The 12,446-nt window shown below is 49.1% G+C and overlaps 1 protein-coding gene and 1 long non-coding RNA gene across 18 annotated transcripts in view; one reads left to right on the top strand and one right to left on the bottom strand.

The window, feature by feature from the left end:
• MTSS1 (MTSS I-BAR domain containing 1) overlaps positions 1–12,446 on the bottom strand; it is a 169,891-nt gene that overhangs the window by 52,912 nt on the left and 104,533 nt on the right. The window lies entirely within an intron of this gene.
• LOC146403689 (uncharacterized) lies at positions 56–7,703 on the top strand. The gene is made up of 2 exons (XR_014843384.1): positions 56–4,303; positions 7,463–7,703. It is a non-coding gene; the product is annotated as an uncharacterized LOC146403689 (long non-coding RNA).

The raw sequence follows: 12,446 nt of genomic DNA, 5'->3' as shown, positions 1-12,446 counted from the left end.
CCCCAGGTACCTCTCAGCTCAGGCAAGCCAGCCGAGCAGCGGTGGCCACCAATGGTTTTGTGTTTTTTTTTTGGTCTTCTTGCCATTTCTTGGGCTGCTCCCACAGCATATGGAGGTTCCTAGGCTAGGGGTCTAATCAGAGCTGTAGCCGCCAGCCTACACTAAAGCCACAGCAACACGGGATCCGAGCCGCATCTGTGACCCACACCACAGCTCACGGCAAAGCCGGATTGTTAACCCACTGAGCAAGGCCAGGGATCAAACTCACAACCTCATGGTTCCTAGTCGGATTCATTAACCACTGCGCCATGACGGGAACTCCGCCACAAATGTTTAGAACTAGGTTTATGTCTCCTCACTGTTCCAGCTCTCCCTTCAACCAAGGGTGTAACCTTGGGTGATATCCACTCTGAACTGCAGTTTTCTCCTCAGTACCTCCTTTACAGACCCACTGAGGAAGGACTGAGTGAGACAGTCCAAATAGGATGCCAAGCACCAGGCCCTGTGCAGAATGAGTACTCGACAGATAACTTGCTACTGACATTCAAAATTTATAGTTCTCCAATTACAGACTTCTTTGCTGCCTTTGTGTGTACAGCTTCACACAAGATTCATTCTCTCAACTAAGTCTGGTTTTGGATTGACATCCCACCTCATTCCCAGATGAATTTGAGGTTTCTGTTTAATACCTCACCTGCAGTTGAAATGTGTGTAATGACCAATTAAGAAGAGGAGGTTACTGCCTTCAAAAATGGCCACAGTAAGGACCTTCAAGCTTCTTGGGGCTGCTGTACAGCTGCACAGGTTGTGCACTGCACAACTCTAGAGCCACCATTCCCACAATGAATTGTGGGCACCCTAATCTGGTTTTATCCCAAATATGGAATGATGTTTGAATGGAGTTTGAGTCTTGGTACTGCCAGCCCTGCTACCCCCTGCCCTCTTCTTTCATTCCTTCTTTTGGCAAACTTTAAAATAGACTAATTCACTCTCAGCAAAGGGATAGCTCCCACCCCAAAGAGCTGGAGAACAGAATGGGGTAACTCTCTACTACTGAAACCATGTTTAAATAGAGGCTAGAACTTTAGAATGGGTAAGCAATGAGGTCCTACGGTATAGCACAGAGAACCACATGCAATCACTTGTGATAGAATATGATGGAAAATAATAAGAGAAAAAGAATGTGTGTGTGTGTGTGTGTGTGTGTGTATGTATGTATGTATGTATATACATGAATGACGAGGTCACTTTCCTGTACAGCAGAGAAGTTGACAGAACATTATAAATCAACTATATTTTAATAAAATTTTAAAAATGATTTTTATTTTCTCCATCATACCTGGTTTACAGTGTTCTATCGATTTTCTACTTTAAGAAAAATGTTTTAAAAAATAGAGACTAGTACTGGTGGCCCACCATGTATGTAAACAAACAAAAAGTCAGACATTAAATTCTCAGCCATTACTCAACTGAGAATGAAGTTGTAACACCCTTTTCTATCCTTTCTGAGTGGATGGGCAGATTTTTCCCCGTTGTCGAGAGGACCATCTTTGCCCCCCACTATGGAGACGGAAAATCATCTCTGATTTTTGAACCAAGAGCAGACCCACCAGCAGACCTCAACTTACCAAAGAGGTGCACATTCCAGAAATCTGTTTATATTTCAACCGTTTCGGAAACAGACATGATTTCCTCCCCCGCCCCCCCTAAAGAAGCAAGGTCATAAATGGTAATTAAGTTCTCAGGGTCACCGACAAGCTGAACCCATTACATGTCTAAACCAGGTACTACTGAACCTGACCATGTCCTGTCACAGTGTTTCTATAGAAAAAAAAGTATTTGATTTCAATTTGGAACGTGGGTTTTAGTGACAAAGAGAAAAGGGCAGAGGGAGGAAAGGAAGTGACTCCTGCATTTGAAAGGAGGATGCTCTTTGTGGGCTTAATAAATATTCTACACCTGCCACACACAGATGCAAAGATGAATCAATAAAACTGCCCTTGCTCTAAAAAAAGCTCACAGGTCCATGGTACAAAATGACAGCTAAACAGGAATGGATGGTACAGTGTGATAAGGTTACAGATTTGGGGAGTCAAGAGGAGTTTGTCTAGGTTGAGACAGACCAAGACAGGATATTAGAGGGTCCCAAAGGTTAGGAAGATATAGCAATCCAGACAGAGAGAAGAGTATGTGCAATGGCCAGTCAGCAAGAGGGAGCAGAGTGGGTCTGGGGGCCTCTAAAGAGTCCCGAAGTGGCCAGAGACATAGACATTGAAAGACAGACAGATAGATAGGCAGACAGAGAGGCAGACAGACAGACATAGAGGGTGGCTCAAAGGATGAGGCTGGGAGAGAGGCAAGAAGACACCAGGTTTTGAAATGGCCTCAGTAATAAGGTCAGGCTTTGGGGGGGGGGTAACTTCAACCCATGGCAAACGGGGGGCCACAGAAAGGTTTTAAAGAGGAGGCGTGGCCAAGAGGCGGAAGCAACCCATGTCCCCCCATGGATGATGGGTAAACAAGATGTGGTATATACAGACAATGGACTATAATTCAACCTAAAAAGGAAGGAAATCCTGTCGCATGCTACAAACATGGGTTACACCAAGTAAAGTAAGCCAGACACAAAAAGACAACTACTACATGATTCCACATATATGCGGTATCTAATATAGCCAAGTTCCTAGAGAAGAAAGCAGAATGGTGGTTATCAGGGGCTGGAGGCAGGGTGAAATGGAGAATTATTTGATGGGTATAGAGTTCCAATTTGCAGGATGAAAATGTTCTGCAGATCTACTGCAGAACAACTTAGAGATATTTAACACTACTGAAATGTATACTTTAAACGGCTAAGGTGGAGACTGATTAATCAATTAATTTAAAAATCAGGGGTGAGTGGCAGAGGTCCCAGGTGAAATGGCCAGTCCTTGGCTACGGGTTTTTCTTTTTTCAAAAGAAACATAATAGTCTCTCAAATCCACTGTAAGCTCTTCAACAGCAGGGACCGTTTCTCAGGAAACGGGGGTCCGCTGGCATTGGCAGGTGAAAGATGAGTGAGAGAGATGCTCCTACAGGAAGGGCCTGCCACAAACGACTTATCTCCAGGGTCGTCTCTGACACCCCCCCGCCCCCAATCCCTCTGTGCACTGAGTTTGCAATCTGTCTCATCTCTTGCCTGTGTTCCTATTGGAAAGCCCAGGCCTAGTCGAGTGCCTCTGAAGAACACAAGGGCACAAGCACCAGAGGCAGACCTGGGTTCAAATCCCAGCTTCCCCCGTCTCTACTGGGCCTCACCTTCCTAAGCCTCAGTGTCCTCAGCTCTAAAATGAGGGGTAACAGTAGCAGGTTGTTGAGAGGATTCAGCGAGACAGTGCCTTTGAGAGACCCAAGGCCAAGCACACAGTAAGTGCTAAATGCCGCTGTTCCCTGTGGGGGTCTCTTACACTGTACTCTGTGCAAGATAGAAATTTTTTTTTTTTTTTTTTGTCTTTTTGCCTTTCTTGAGCTGCTCCCGCGGCATATGTAGGTTCCCAGGCTAGGGGTCGAATCGGAGCTGTAGCCACCAGCCTACTCCAGAGCCATAGCAACTCGGGATCCTAGCTGCATCTGCAACCTACACCACAGCTCAGGGCAACGCTGGATCCTTAACTCACTGAGCAAGGCCAGGGATCGAACCCTCAACCTCATGGTTCCTAGTTGGATTCACTAACCACTGCGCCACGACGGGAACCTCGAAAAATAAATATTTCTTAACGGTGATGCCCAGTCGGAACACCTCAACAGAATGGCAGCTGGGTGGTGACAGAGGTGGGGTGGGGCTGCTGCCAGGCCCAAGTGAAGCACTGGCAAAACCTTTCAACAAATGCAACAGTCACATACTTGGTTCGCCTTAATCATAACACTTCTTAAAAGCAGAAGTGGCCCACATGGCCCTCAGAAAAAATGGACAATAGAGTCTGGATGAGCTAAAGGGTACCTAACCATCGGTCACTTCTCAGCAGAACAAATACATACTGCCAGGAGCTCTATGATAGAATATCATCAGACCTCAAGGAGGAGAGAAATCCTGACACAGGCTATGGCATGGCTGAGCCCTGAGGATGTTTTGCCGAAGGAAATAAGCCAGTCACAGACAGACAAATGCTGTCTGATTCTACTTAGAGGAGGTGTCTAGAACAATCCAATTCATGGCAAAGGAATGTGGAAGAGCCAGGGGCTGGAGTAAGAGGAAAAGAGGGGAGCTGTCGTCTAATGGGTTTCAGTTTTGCAAAATAGGAAGCTCTGGAGTTCCCGTCGTGGCTCAGTGGTTAACGAATCCGACTAGGAACCATGAGGTTCTGGGTTTGATCCCTGGCCTCGCTCAGTGGGTTCAGGATCCGGTGTGGCAGTGAGCTGTGGTGTGGGTCACAAATGTGGCTTGGATCCTGTATTGCTGTAGCTGTGGTGTAGGCCGGCAGCTAGAGCTCCGATTCGACCCCTAGCCTGGGAACCTCCATGTGCCACGAGAGCAGCCCTAGAAAAGGCAAAAACACCAAAAAAAAAAAAAAAAAAAAAGAAGGGAAGTTCTGGATGCTGCACCACAATATGATACACGTAACACTATGATGGAACTATAAACTGAAAATGGCACTTTTAAAATATAAAGATGGAAATCTTTATAGTATATGTATGTTCCCCACTATTAAAAATGAAAATGAAAAATCTCAAAGGATCTCAACAATCTCATCTCAGCCTCAGTTTCTGCTCGGGGGATCGTTCTGGAGGAGAAAGTGAGATAAGCACAGGCATGTGACATCTTCTCCGACCAGACCAGCCTGGTGGTCCTTGAACGAGTCATTCAGAATCACAGGGTGAACCAGCCCAGGCCCCCGGGCCTTTGAACCTGCACGTCCCCTGTCTCTCCTCAGGACCACTTTGCCGCTGTTAGAGGTGATAACGTCAGGTCCTCGTGGCTCTGGGCCACATCTGCCTCCACCTGAAACAGGAATTCAATTTCCTGTTTACAAAGGCAGAGCACAGATCAACCAGACCAGGTATGAAGACCCTCAGTGTACACAGGAGCATGCAAACGCTCTGTGTGACCACGTCAGAAGGCTCTGCACTGTCCTAGGCTTGCGTCTGCCACACGTGATGCCCGTACAAAATGCACTGCACACACAGCCACGTTCGTGTGCACTGGGGTTGACAGGGAAGCTGGCGGAGGTTAAGAACACACGCTCCGGCACCTTCTCGGTCTGTCTGTGCTGTTGCTGCTGCCACTTTTTCAAATGTGCTTGGATTTCAGGCAGTAAAACATTTTGTGAGTTCAAGTTCATGTGCCTGAGGTACAGTGGGGCCAAACAAACCAAAATGTTGGAGTTTGGAGCAGAGAAAGGTTTATTGCAGGGCCACGCAAGAAGACAAGTGGCTCCTGTGCCCCCTGCCAACCCTAAACTCTTCTAAGGGTTTTCGGCAAAACATTTTCATTTTTTATTTTTAAAAAAATTTTGGCCATGCCCATGGCATGCAGAAGTTCCCAGGCTAGGGGTCAAACCTAAGCCACAGCAGCGACTCGAGCCACAGCAGTGTGACAATGCCAGGTCCTTAGCTCAATGAGCCACCAGGGAACTCACAAGCAAAGCATTTTTAAAAATCTGGTGAGGTAGGGGAATGACAAGGTTTGGGATCAGAGGGTGCACAGTTCTCTGATGGGCTGACGGTGAGATAATAGGGTGGAGTCACTTTATCAGTCTTTAGACTCCAGGAGGCCTGGGAGATATGGGCTCAGGGGCATCAAGTAGTTAACATCCTCTTTTGGTGAGGGGTTTTCACATTTTTAAAACAACTCAGGAAATGGCCCCAGAGGGGAGTGAAAGCAGGGGACATGGGGGAGGGACTTGTCCCAAGAAAGCCCCAGAGGGTCCAGCTTGGCTACAACCTCATCAGTGTTGCTTTGTTTGGTGAGCTTGGCCCACATGCCTCTGTACGTTCTGACATCCTGCCCATAGCAAGATGATGCGACTCAACTCCCCACAGGCCAGGGCTGGACACTGGCAGCACCAAGACAGATAAGACCATCCATGCTGCCAAGGGCTGTGGTCTCAGGAGAGGGTTACATCCATAAGTAAATGGGCACCTGCTTGTCACAGGTATTATGATGGAGTAGAGGGGTGTGAAAGGAAGGCAATAGAATAACAGATCTGGCGAGCGTTCCCCCCCATCCACCTCCCCCCCCCCCAATCCTCTAACACATTCCCTTTCTGAGTCTGAAGTGATTGCTGCTGCTGCTAATATCCGGGCGAGAATTAAACTCTTCTCAATTCACCCCTTGAGCAATAAGGCATTTAGCGGCTGAAATCTTGATTGCTTTTTCATTTCAGAATTCGAGCTCCTTGAGGAAAAGGGGGGATTGATTAGCCAACAATCAAATTAGCTCCCAGAAATCCACACCTAAGGACTAACATTTCATCAGCCCTCGGCCTGCAGCAAGTCCTACTGTTTTTCCAATCAGGATTATGTAAGTAGGAGACCCGCAGCTGGAACGGCGCTGGTGCCCCCTCCTGCACAGAGTGGGTTGGACTTAAAAGTCCGTGCCTAATGTTCTCCCCAGGAGTCCTTCCCAGAACACTAGTGGCAAAAAGAGGCTTTGCAGGCAGCCTGGGCAGCCAGTGAGGGCTTCCTCCTTGCTATAAGAAGTGGTGATGTGGCCGCAACGTGGCCCAAAGTCATCAGGAGACTAGCTCGGCTGCCAGGAGGCACGGGCCCCCAAGCCTCTCTCTTCCATTTGTAGGAGAACAAGTTTGCACCAGGGCGGCCCCATTCAGGTCGGGCGGGAGCAGATTTTGAACCCAAATGCCATTAACCTCTTTAAGCCATTTACTTTGTTTTCCAGGCCCATCAATGGCGAAAGATCTAAAATTCAGTTCACCTACTCCTTATGAATAAGAGAAGCAGGGGCACTGGGAGGGCCCTTGAAAAATCACAGTTCCCTGGTGGCCTAGCGGTTAAGGATCTGGTGTTGTCACTGCTGTGGCTCAGATTCAATCCCTGGCCCAGAAACTTCTGCATGCTGTGGGTGCAGCAAAAACCAAACCAAACCAAAAAATCATCTGGTACTTCAAAAGGGATCTTTGCCTAAACCTGAGCTTTGCAAAAGAAGAATTTTATAAGCAGCAAAACGCGATTCTGATTGGAGGTGTTTGACAGGGAAAAGAGGCCTGGCTCTGGGTGGAGGAGGGGGTGGGGACACGCAAGTGGGTCTTTACAGATACCGCTCTCCCCACCGTTAAGGCCCCACGCACCCTCTGAAAGCTCACCTTCCTGACAGTGCCACTCAGAACCAGAGCCTGCCTGAACTGCAGAGCCCTCGAGATCAGCAAAGGGAAGCTGGCAAAATTTATCAGCACATGTTACAATCCTTGTGTTGACTTACAAAATATGCACAACTTATAAGATGAGAGTTGGAGTTCCCGTCGTGGTTCAGTGGTTAACGAATCTGACTAGGAACCATGAGGTTGCGGGTTCGATCCCTGGCCTCGCTCCTTGGGTTAAGGATCCGATGTTTCTGTAAACTGTGGTGTAGGTCGCAGACATGGCTCTGATCTGGTGTTGCTGTGGCATAGATGGGCAGTTGTAGCTCCAATTAGACCCCTAGCCTGGGAACCTCCATGTGCCACAGGTGCAGCCCTAACCAAGCCAAAAAAAAAAAAAAAAAAAAAAACAAATTTGAGAGTTAGGGGCAACATGAGGCAAAATGAGGACTAGAGCCCAGGCGGCAGCATTTCAGATGGCTCTGAAATACCGCTCCAAAGAGGCAGGGGAAAGTCAGCATATATGGGATTTTGGTTAAGGGGGTGGTTCGTGCAATTTTGCATGTATTTTAGAGAAGGTTGCTGCTAGTCTCATGAAGGTTACTATGAGTCATGAGAAGCCGACGTCACCAGGAAGGATTGGACTGCTTTTCTAGATAGGAGGAGATGCAAGAATTGGGCTCGTAAAATCTCCTGAAAATACCTAACTATCTGAAGACCTGTTCTGCCAGTTTCCCCAGCACACAGAGGGCCTCACTCCTGATCCCCACCCCGAGCTCCTTTCAGGGGGTGTTGAGGGCCGGCAGCTGCAGTGGCTCACGATTCAATCCATGGAGAGGCAGCTGGCAAGTGCCAGTGTCCAGTTCACACTTGCCTGGGGCAGCAGTCTTGTGCTAAGCAGTGTATATACTGTATTTCTAATACCCATGTCCCTCTATGTGGTGGGCGTGAATAGCCCCATCGTGGACGAGGAAAACAAGGCATGGAGACGACAGTGATTCCAAGAGGTGGCCTGGTGCTTTACCCCTCACCCCGCCCCAACTCGATTTTTTGGAAGGAGGGTTCTTTGCACGTACTTATATGTGTGGTTTCTCAGTCTTGGATAAAGTATTATGGAGAAAGCACTGCTTCCAGATGGACCACTGTCTTGACACTTCCTCTAAAACATTCTCAAGCAGCCTGTGCACAGAAAGGGTAAGTATCCAGCCTCCGGTCACACAGCGGACATGAAAGGGAGCTGGCCTGCAGAGCAGGTCCTGTGCCTTCAGAGCCCGTGAACCTCCCACCAGACCCCCACGGCTTCTCTAACTGAAATCCCTCAGGCTGGTGCCCAGGCCTCCCGGGAAGCTCAAGAGAATCAGCTACCACCCTCCCTATCCCTGTTTTTCACAAGCCAACAGACAAGAACCCAAAACACACTCTTCTGCTTTACGACGTTTCTGGCATTTGTTCCCGCAGAGAATAAATAACGCTGGTCCACATTATCACAGACAGGCTTCCTGAGATGATGTCAGCGGGGCAGACCGAGAGCCAAGTTTTGCACATTTGAGCTGCAGTTGACAAAACAAACGCGTGGGCAACTGGCAAAGCAGACGTGGTGACCCTGCTGAAACCACACCTGTTTCGTCCGCGTTGTGACCAGGCAGAAGCACAGCAAAGAGAGGCAGGCGCTCGAGGTCACTCCTTTCACTCCAAGGGGACAGCCAAAACAGGGTTTCCTGTACAGCCTTCCCCAACTGGGCTCTGAGACAACACCGGCATCCAGCAGGTCCCTGCCACGCACATGGGGCAAGAAGAGCCTTCCCCAGACACAGGGGAAAGGAAAGGAAAAACATCGACCCGGAGCAGGCGTGCTGACACACGGTTCTAAGGAGCAACGGAAAGGGGAACAGATGCGATGCAGCTGGGGCTTAACCATGACCTCTGCATACCCTAAAAGTCACTTCCCAACAACAGATTTATGACATTTGGAGGTGGGATGGCCAGAAAATGTAAAGATGAAGGGCTTTGCGCCAAAGGATTTGGACAGATGTTTGCTAAGCTGGTTTCTCGCAAATTCCCCTGTACCCGGTTAACGGGAGGTAGTTAGTATTCACGGGAGGAGGATTTCATACAGGTGACGTCTAGTGGAGTCAACAGACAAAAGGGAGCTGAGAATGTTCTTTTACACTTTCTCTTTTTCTTTTTTTTTTTTTCCTTGAATGGTCTTTATTTATTTTTCTTTTTACTGCTGCACCCGAGGCATAGGGAAGTTCCCAGGCTAGGGGCTGAATCGGAGCTGCAGCCACCGGCCTACACCACAGCAACACTGGATCCAAGCCGCATCTGTGACAATGCTGGATCCTTAACCCACTGAGTGAGGCCAGGGATCAAACCCGCATCCTCATGGACACTGGTCTAGTTCTTAGCCCACTGAGCCACAACAGGAATTCTTCCTGAATGTTCTTTTAAACTGGCACCTGAGGGGCTTCGCAGAAAACAATTAGCACAAACTATCAATGCACTCACTCTAGACACCCTCCCCGTAGCTCCCAAATACCCCATAGTGTTTTTCTCCCCCCCCCCCCCCCCCCCCGTCTCTCAGCCTCTGATGGCCTCTCGAATTTCACACGGTTCCCTCCACCAGGACCCTGTCCTTCTTGCGGTCATCTATGCCCCTGCGTGACTGTGCCTGGTTGTCGCCCAGACTGAGCAGCACTCCCGGCACTCTGCCTGTAAGAGGCTCCCTCTCTGCTTGATCTCTGCACCCATCACAGTCCATCACACACACTGTCCTGCCACGGCCCCTTCACTGTCTCCTCCATCGAGACGAAGCCTCCTGCAGGCGGGATTCCATCCCTTGCACAGTAGCCGGCACAGGCAATGCTGCTCCAAAGATATTTGCTGAATGATGGAAATTGGGCAGCTGGGAAGGAAGAAATCACAGAGAAATGGGGCGGGGGAGTCATTAAAGCCAAGGGGGGAGTTCCTGTCGTGGCGCAGTGGTTAAGGAATCCGACTAGGAACCACGAGGTTGTGGGTTCGGTCCCTGCCCTTGCTCAGTGGGTTAACGATCTGGCGTTGCCGTGAGCTGTGGTGTAGGTTGCAGACGCGGCTCGGATCCCGCGTTGCTGTGGCTCTGGCGTAGGCCTGTGGCTATGGCTCCGATTAAACCCCTAGCCTTGGAACCTCCATATGCTGCGGGAGCGGCCCAAGAAATAGCAAAAAGACAAAAAAAAAAAAAAAAAAAAGCTATAAAAAAGCCAAGGGGGATGCAAACAAATCCATACAAAATAGATTTGGCTTATTATTATTATTATTTTTTGTCTTTTTGCCTTTTCGAGGGCTGCTCCCACGGCATATGGAGGTTCCCAGGCTAGGGGTCAAATCGGAGCTGTAGCCACCGGCCTACGCCAGAGACACAGCAATTCGGGATCCGAGCCACGTCTGCAACCTACACGACAGCTCACGGCAATGCCGGATCCTTAACCCACTGAGCAGGGCCAGGGATCAAACCCACAACCCTCATGGTTCCTAGTTGGATTCATTAACCACTGAGCCACGACGGGAACTCCCAGATTTGGCTTATCTTTTCAGACTTCTTTTTTCCTAAAGGATTTTTTGAAGCCTTTAGCTGATTAGATATTAAGTACCACAGAGTCTAGACTCATAGAATTGAAAAGGACCCTGGGGCGCGTGGCCCAGCATCTGCACAATGCAGGAAACACGTGTCTGCTTCGCTCCCAAACACACCACTGATGCTCTGTTACCCTGGCGGATGTTTTTCCCCCAAAGAACCATAAACCGCAGGCCTGTTTTTCTGCCAGAGAATAACGCTACACAAATTACAGCAGAATTCTTTTCTTTCCATGCCTTCAATTTTCTCCCTTGCCCATCATCTCCAACAGATACAAAGAAACTGAGGAGTGAGGGCTTCCTCCCCAAAGCTGGGCACGCCTGTGATTAGGAGAATGGTTCAGAACAGTCTTCTGAAAGGAAAAGCTCTTACTCGTCCCTTCTAGACAAGGGACTCGGGGAGGGCGTTGGACCAACTTGAACTCCCCAGGGAGCCTAGCAAGGTCTTGGGCTGCAGCAGGTGCTCAAAATATGTCAGAGCTGGTCTTTCACCAACAGAAACCCAACGTCAACCACACGCCTTTCCTTTTGAGGCCCCCAAATCCTTCCCCTGAAATTCCCAGCAGGTGGGACAAGGCATAGGGCTTTTTAGGAGTCACCTAAAAAGTTAATTAAGCCAACTGATTTTTCAGTAGAGCAATAACACCAGGGCCAGACCACTGTGCACGAAGGGGCTGCCTTGTGCATAATAGCAATAACACGCCAAGGATTTTCAAACATCTTTTCTTCTGCCTGTGTGCAAATTAAATTAAAAAGCAGAACGACGGGATTTTGATGCTTCGCCAAGCTCAGAGAGACGGCACACGGGGAAACACTATCTTGAATGCCTGGACGGGAGTGAGGTTTTCTCTATTGAGCATAGCTGTCTAGTTCAAAGGCCGGCCTCGCCCACATTCCAGCCCCTTCCCCGCCTTGCTCTGGGGAAGCAAGACAAGAGAAAGGAAAAAAAGAAAAGCACAGCCAGCCATCGGACCACCTGGAATCCCTTCACCCACCTAGGCAGCTTCTGACACACCAGCATCTTTCCCCCAGGCCGATCTTCCTACTCCCGACCCAAACCCACAGGAAAGAAAACAACGAGCCTCCACCACCACGACTCTGACCTTTAAATCTTTAACCAGGGATCTATTTTTTTTTTTTTAATGGGCCCGATAACCAGGCAGGTGATTCGTTTTCAACGTGAGTCACAATATCCCCATGGTGAAACAATTCAATTAAATATTTCATGGCCTTAGGTTTTGCTCCGGGCACTGCCACTGGCTGGGCGTGGTCTCCGGAGGGAAGGAGGGGGCGGGCCCGGAACGGGGAGGGGCTCAGCGGAGGAGCTCCCCTCCTCCAGAGCTGGGAAGCAGGCTCAGGGACGGGGACAGGGCCAGCCCTGGGGCATCACCTTTTAGGTCACAGAGGCAGAGACTGTGACCTCTGGGGGTGGGGGTGGGGGGACTATTTATTCCCTATTGCTCTTCGCACAGAAAGCCTCATGAACCCTTGGAAAGACACAAGGATTATCAAAGGGGTTAACTATGGGGTTCAGGATTTAGC

Source organism: Sus scrofa, chromosome 4, assembly GCF_054392235.1.
Source record: "Sus scrofa isolate SSC_HxYL_T2T_F1_AM1 chromosome 4, Sscrofa_HxYL_maternal_Yorkshire_Landrace_v2.0, whole genome shotgun sequence".
Taxonomy (NCBI): domain Eukaryota; kingdom Metazoa; phylum Chordata; class Mammalia; order Artiodactyla; family Suidae; genus Sus; species Sus scrofa.
Note: the sequence above shows the minus strand (reverse complement) of the source record. Positions and strands in the feature narration are given on the sequence as shown.